The following is a 7358-nucleotide window of genomic DNA, read 5'->3' as shown; positions in this document are numbered from 1 at the left end:
ACGAAAATCCCACAAAATATTCAGCAAATATAATAATTCACAAATTTACTACCTTGTTTTAAATATCAAATTTTTAAATGTAAAGTACTTCATTTTTAATATTATTTGAAATTAAAGAAATTCCACCTTTAATTAATACACCGAATAAAAGAAACCAAGTTTCAGCTAACAGGTAAAACAATTAGCAGGAGAAGGTCAAGCAAATTTAAAGTATATAAATCAAATCAATGATGGAGAATATAACAAGATTTAATAATTTAATTAATATGCAATAGTGATCTACACAATTTAAAAATATAATCTTTCATATTTATGCCGTGTACACACCCGTCACCTCATGTACACGACTTACGACTTCTATCACATTATAATTAATACCAATCCTAGGGAAAATTTCCCTCACACAAGGTTAGACAAGTCACTTACCTCGACTTGCTCCAATTTAATCAAGTAGTATGACTTTTCCTCAATTTTCCAACTTTGAATGGCTCGAATCTAGCCAAAATAATTCGATACAGTCAACAAAAATTATAGGAATCAATTTCACAAGAAAATACAATATTTTTCAATAAAATCCGAAATTAGCTAAAAATTGCATGTGGGGCCCACATCTCGGAATCCGACGAAACTCCTAAAATCCGATAACCCATACAATTACAAGTCCAACCATACCAGTTACACTCAAATCCGACTCCGAATCGATACAGAAATCTCACAAATTCGTTTTTATGAGATTTCTAAACTTTTCCCAAATTTCCATCTCAATATACTAATTAAATCGTGAAAACAATGATATATTCGTGTATATTGACCAAATTCGAGTTAGAATCACTTACCCAAATGTTTTTCCTTGAAAATCTGTCAAAAATCGCTTCTGCTCAATATCAAATTCGTCAAAAATGGCAAATGGGACGAAATCCCCAGTTTTATAAAACTGTCGAGGCAGCCATCGATCCTGGGCATCGATCATGGATTAGATCTTTATGTCCCTCGATCCAGGCCTCGGTCATAGCCCTCGATCCTGCGCTATCGATCACTGGCCTTGGTCATAACTCTCGAGCCTCGGCCTCGATCCTGGGCCTCGATCCCGGACCTTCGATTATGGCCCTCGAGCCTGCCTTCGATCATGACCCTTGAGTATGGCCTTCGATCATGGCCCTCGAGCCTGGCTTTTGATCCTCGGCTCGATTTCTGGCAGAAGAAGATTTGTAGTAGCTTTTTCCAACAGCTGTTTAAGTCCCACTTTTGATCCGTTAACCATCCAAAACTCACCCGAGGCCCTCAAGAACTCAACCAAATACACCAATAAGTCCTAAAACATCATACGTACTTATTTGAAACCTCAAATCACATCGAACAACGCAAAAATCACAAATCACACCCCAATTCAAGCTTAATAAAACTTAAGAATTTCAAACTTCTACATTTGATGTCGAAACCTATCAAATCAAGTCTGATTGACCTCAAATTTTGCACACATGTCATAAATGACATAATGGAGCTATGAAAATTTTTGGAACTGGATTCCGACCCCAATTTCAAAAAGTCAACTCCCCGGTCAAACTTCCAAACTTAAATTCCTATTTTAGCCATTTCAAGCCTAATTTCACCATACACTTCCAAATAAAATTTCGTTCATGCTCCTAAGTCCAAAATCACCATACGGAGCTGTTGGAATCATCTCAATTATATTCCGGGATCATTTACACATAGGTCGACATCCAGCCAACCTTTTCAACTTAAGCTTTAAATCTTGGAACTAAGTGTTCCAATTCATTCTAAAATCTTTCCGGACCTGAACCGACTACCCTAGCAAGTCACATAATAGTTATAAAGCACAGAATAAGCAGTAAATAGGGGAATGGGACTACAACATTCAAAACAACTGGTCGGGTCGTTCCAATTTTTGTATATGCTTTCTGTGTGATGGAGTGGATTAACGGCTAGTGAGTAGTTCGTGCGGGTTGAGTTACTATAACAAGTAAGTTGTTCATGGGGTTGTTATAATTATATCACACGAGTTATCCATGCAGCATGTGGATAAAGATCCATCCCCCTAAGGTCGTCCTCTCATGTTTCTCTCTTGATGACGTATACGTGGATTATGGAAAACTGATCAGTGGTTGGACTTTGCGTATCTTCTCTATATGCAAATTCCTTGGATGTATGCATGATTTTTTGTGATGACCCAAAAGGTCATCTTACGTTATAGAACTCGAATCTGCGCTCTTAAGCCTTAAAAATTATCTCATTGTAACCCTTCTCGATTTGCGCGCGCAGTCCAGGCGTGTTTCCGGAAAATGTTTATGTTGAAAATTGATGAAAATAAGTATTATGGCCTTAAAAGTTGAATTTTAGTTGACTTCGGTCAATATTTTTGGTAAATGGGTCAGTATCCGTATTTTGACGGTCCTGGTGGGTCTGTATCGAATTATGGGACCTAGGCGTATGCCCGTAATCGAATTCGGAGGTCCCTAGCCCGAGTTATGAATTTTTGATGAAAATTAAAAGTCTAAAAATTATTTATTTTTAAGAATTGAGTGATGTTTGGCATTATTAGTACCGGGTTCTGCAGATTCTGGTGTTCTGGCATGTCCTTCTTCGCATTTTCGAAGGTCCTCTCGCGAATGCGAAGAGTAAACTGGTGAGGCTGAAAATCTCTTCTTCGCGAATGCGAAGGCTTGGTTGCAAACGCGAAGCGATGGGGGATTTACCCTTCGTGGACGCGATCGGCTCATCATGAACGCGAAGCATTTGGGGACTTGGGAGAGGGTTGGTCGTTCCTTCATCGCGAACGCGAGCAATGTCTCGCGAACGCGAAGGCCAGGGGGGAGTAACCTATGCAAACGCGAACATGGTCTCGCGAACACAAAGGCTTGGCAGCCAATGCTCATCGCGAACGCGACAGTGGCCTCGCGAATGCGATGCACGCTGTCGCCCAGCATGTAACAAAATCCAAACACGGGATTTAGCCAAAAAAGTCATTTTCTCAAAAACCAAACGGTGAGAGGCGATTTTCGAGAGTCATCTCCTTATCCAAAGTGTTGGTAAGTGACTGTAAACCATTTTCTTTCAATTACCCATTACATTTTATGAATTATCAACCTAAAATTTAGAGTTTTCATGGTAGAATTAGGGGTTAAGTTAGAAACTAGGGATTTCGGAAATTTGAGGATTTAGACCTCAATTTCAGGTCAGATTCCAAAACCAATTATATATTTGGGCTCGGGGGTGAATGGGTAAATAGATTTTGGTCCGAACCTCGGGTTTTGACCAAGCGAGCCCGAGGTCAATTTTTTGACTTTTTGGAGGAAAGTTTGGGAAATTTAATTTATGCAATATAATATATTCCTTTAGCAATATTTGATATCATTGAGTCATTTTTGAATAGATATGAGTGGTTTGGAGGTGAATTCAAAAGGAAAAGTCATGATTGAGAATTAAGTGGCCTTCGGAGCGAGGTAAGTGTTGTGTCTAACCCTGACTTAAGGGAATTAGGAACCTTAGACTATTTGCTATGTGAAATTCATGTGAGCGGCGTATATGTGAGGTGCCGAGTACTTATGCGCCGCCAAATTACCTGTTTTTCCATGTTTCTTTTATTTTTCTTACATTGTCTTTCCTATGCCTAATTGCTACGTGTTTATACTAGTGTTGTTAAATTGACCGTTCTTATCATGTTTACGGATTTTTTGGTGATAATTGAATATTTATTTCAAAGTTGAGATTGATATTGTGAAACCAAATGTTGAAGTAAGGTTTGTTCTTGTTATTCTATCTCCCTGTTGTTATTTATTCATTGCATTATGGTAAGGGAGAGTGTTAATGCACGAAGGGTGATGTCGTGTCATATTGTGAGTGTTAATGCACGAAGGGTGATGTCATGCCATATTGTGAGTGTTAATGCACGAAGGGTGATGCCATGCCATATTGTGAGTGTTAATGCACGAAGGGTGATGCCGTGCCATATTGTGAGTGTTAATGCACGAAGGGTGATGTCGTGACATATTGTGATTGTAAAAGCACGAAGGGTGATTCCGTGCCATTTTTATTGATTTTATGGTGAGATTGAGAGTAAAAGCATGAAGGGTGATGCCGCGCATTTTTTCTTTACTATATTCGTGCTCCTGTTGATTCATATTATAATGGTTGTTTCAGTTCTCATTCTGCTGTAGCTCTTTACTTCGTATTTTCCCCACATGTATCCCCTCCCGATAATTCTGGTCTAGTTCTCCATTACTGTTATTTGTATATACACAGTTAAATTGTACATGTTTATTTGTAGGTGCCTTACCTTAGCCTCGTCACTACTTCGTCGAGGTTAGGCTCGACACTTGCCAGTGCATGGGGTCGGTTGTACTGATACTGCACTCTGCACTTTCCATGCAGATTTTGGTACCGGCTCGGGTTGATCGATATTTTAGCTATTGGACCCGCTATCCAGAGACTCAAGGTAGATCTGTCGGCGTTCAGAGACCTTGAAGTCCCCGTCTATATTTTCAGTTTTACTGTTTCCTTCATCCAAATAGTTGTATTTCTTTTAGACTATTACTTGTAATGAATTCTAGAATGCTTATGAATTGTGACTCCAGATCCGAGTGGTAGTAATTAATGCAGTCTTTATATTATTCTGCACTCATTATATTTCACCTTAGCTAATTATTGTTATTTACTGGATCGAAATAAGGATTTGGTTTAATGATTCTCTAACGTTGGCTTGCCTAGCAAGTGAAATATTAGGCACCATCACGGTCCCAACGGTGGGAATTCCGGGTCGTGACAATTTGGTATTAGAGCACTAGATTTCCTAGGTCTAACGATTCACAAGCAAGCTTAGTAGATTCTGGAGGATCGGTATGGAGACGTTTGTACTTATCTTCTAAAGGCTATGAAGTTTAGGAACAAATTTCACTTCTATTCTTCTCTGTCGTACGATTTTGTTTTCTCAACACAGATTGAACTCTTCCACTCTTATTCTCTCGCAGGTGGCGAGAACACGTACCACTTCCTCAGCTAAGCAGCAACTAGAGCCTCCAGTGGCAGCTTCTACACGGCAGAGGTCGAGGCCGAGGCCGTGCTAGAGGCCGAGGTAGGGGCAGGGCTCAGCCCAGAGCCCGAACAGCAGCCCCATCAGTGGAGCCTCAGATAGATCTTGACGTGGGGTTCCAGCCCAGACTGTTCCTGCCGGGCTAGCTCAGGTTCCGGAGTGGTTCATTGCCACCCCAGTACTTCAGGACGCTTTGGTCCGTTTGGTGGGCCTTATTGAGAGTGTGGCCCAGACTAGCGCATTTCCCATGGCACCAGTAGTATCTCAGGCTGGAGGAGGAGCGCAGACTACCACTACTCCCGCTCCAGAGAAGATAGCTCCCCAGTATCATGCTCCAGCAGCTCAGCCAGTCAGAGTAGTTCAGCCGGTTGTTACTGCACAGGCCAGAGATGGGCCAGCTATGTCTTTTGAGGCTTTGTGGAGATTGGACAGGTTTACCAAGCTCTTCCCAGTTCACTTCAGTGGTGCTACTTCAGAGGATCCCTAGGAGTATCTTGACAGTTGTCACAAGGTTCTACGGAACATGGGTATCGTGGAGACCAATGCGGTCCATTTTGCTGCATTTTAGATGACTAGTTCCCTAAGAAATGGTGGAGAGATTATTTGTTGACCAGACCAACTGGGTCACCTGCTCTTACTTAGGACCAGTTCTTTCAGCTCTTCATAGAGAAGTTTTTGCCTATCACATTGAGAGAGGAGCGTCGCCGTCAGTTTGAGCGTCTCCAGCAGGGCAGTTTGACTGTTACTCAATATGAGACCCGTTTTGTGGATTTGGCCCGTCATGCTATTCTTCTGCTTCCCACCGAGAGAGAGAGGGTGAGGAGGTTTATTGATGGATTTGCTCAGCCTATTAGATTGCATATGGCTAAGGAGACTGGGAGTGAAACTTCTTTTCAGGCGGCTGCCAATGTAGCCAAACGAGTCGAGATGATTCTTATTCAGGGAGGTCAAGGGTCTGACAAGAGACCTCGTCATTTCGGTGAGTTCAGCGGTGCCTCATCTAGAGGCAAGGGTACTTTTGGTGGAGGCCATCCTCCCAGGCCGTTTCATTCAGCACTCCAGGCATCCCACGGTGCCTCAGGTGGTCGTGGCCCTCAAATGCATTATTCCGACCAGCTAGTCTATAGTGCACCACCAGCTCCTATTAGTGAGCCTCCACTCCAGAGTTATCAGGGTGGTTACTCAAGTCGACAGGGTCAGTTTCAGGGTCAGCAGTCACAGAAGCCGAGGTTATGTTATACTTGTGGTGATCCGAGGCATGTTGCTAGAGTTTTCCCTCGGGCAACAGGCAGTTCACAGTATCAAGGTTCCCGTGCAATGGTTCCGGCACCAGTTGCTGCACCACCTGCTCAGCCAGCCAGAGGCAGGGGTCAAGCAGCCAGAGGTAGAGGCCAGACTGTTAGAGGTGGAGATCAGGCCGTTAGAGGTGGAGACGAGCTAGCTAGAGGACGTCCTAGGGACGTAGTTCAGGGTGGTGGGGCCCAGCCCCAGTGTTATGCTTTCCCAGCCAGGCCTAAGGCTGAGTCATCTGACGCTGTTATCACAGGTACTGTTTCAGTTTGCAGTAGAGATGCTTCAGTTCTATTTGATCCGGGGTCTACTTACTCCTATGTGTCATCCTATTTTGCTTCATATTTGGTTATGCCCCGTGATTCTTTGAGTGCTCCTGTGTATGTGTCCACACCAGTGGGGGATGCTATTGTTGTAGATCATGTTTATCGTTCGTGTGTGGTCACTATTGGGAGTCTTGAGACTCGTGTAGATCTTCTACTTCTCGATATGTTTGATTGTGATGTCATACTAGGTATGGATTGGCTGTCACCGTATCATGCTATATTATATTGTCATGCCAAGACGATGACCTTAGCCTTACAGGGGTTGCCTCGATTAGAGTGGAGAGGGAATCTTGGCCATTCTGCCAACAGGGTTATCTCTTATGTGAAGGCTCGGCATATGGTCGAGAAGGGGTGTCTAGCTTATTTGGCTTATGTCCGCGATTCTAGTGCGGGGGTTCCTTCCATGGATTTAGTGCCTGTTGTTCGTGAGTTTCCAGAGGTGTTTCCTGTAGACCTGTCAGGGATGAAACCCGACAGGGACATTGATTTCTGTATTGATTTGGCTCCGGGCACTCAGCCCATTTCTATTCCGCCATACTGCATGGCCCCGCCAGAGTTCAAAGAATTGAAGGAACATTTGCAAGATTTTTCATTAGACCTAGTGTCTCGCCCTGGGGTGCACCTGTGTTGTTTGTGAAGAAGAAAGATGGATTGATGAGGATGTGTATAGAGTATCGGCAGTTGAACAAAGTCAC

Source organism: Nicotiana tabacum, chromosome 9 (genome assembly GCF_000715075.1).
Source record: "Nicotiana tabacum cultivar K326 chromosome 9, ASM71507v2, whole genome shotgun sequence".
In the NCBI taxonomy this organism is placed as follows: domain Eukaryota; kingdom Viridiplantae; phylum Streptophyta; class Magnoliopsida; order Solanales; family Solanaceae; genus Nicotiana; species Nicotiana tabacum.
This window is presented reverse-complemented; position numbering follows the sequence as displayed.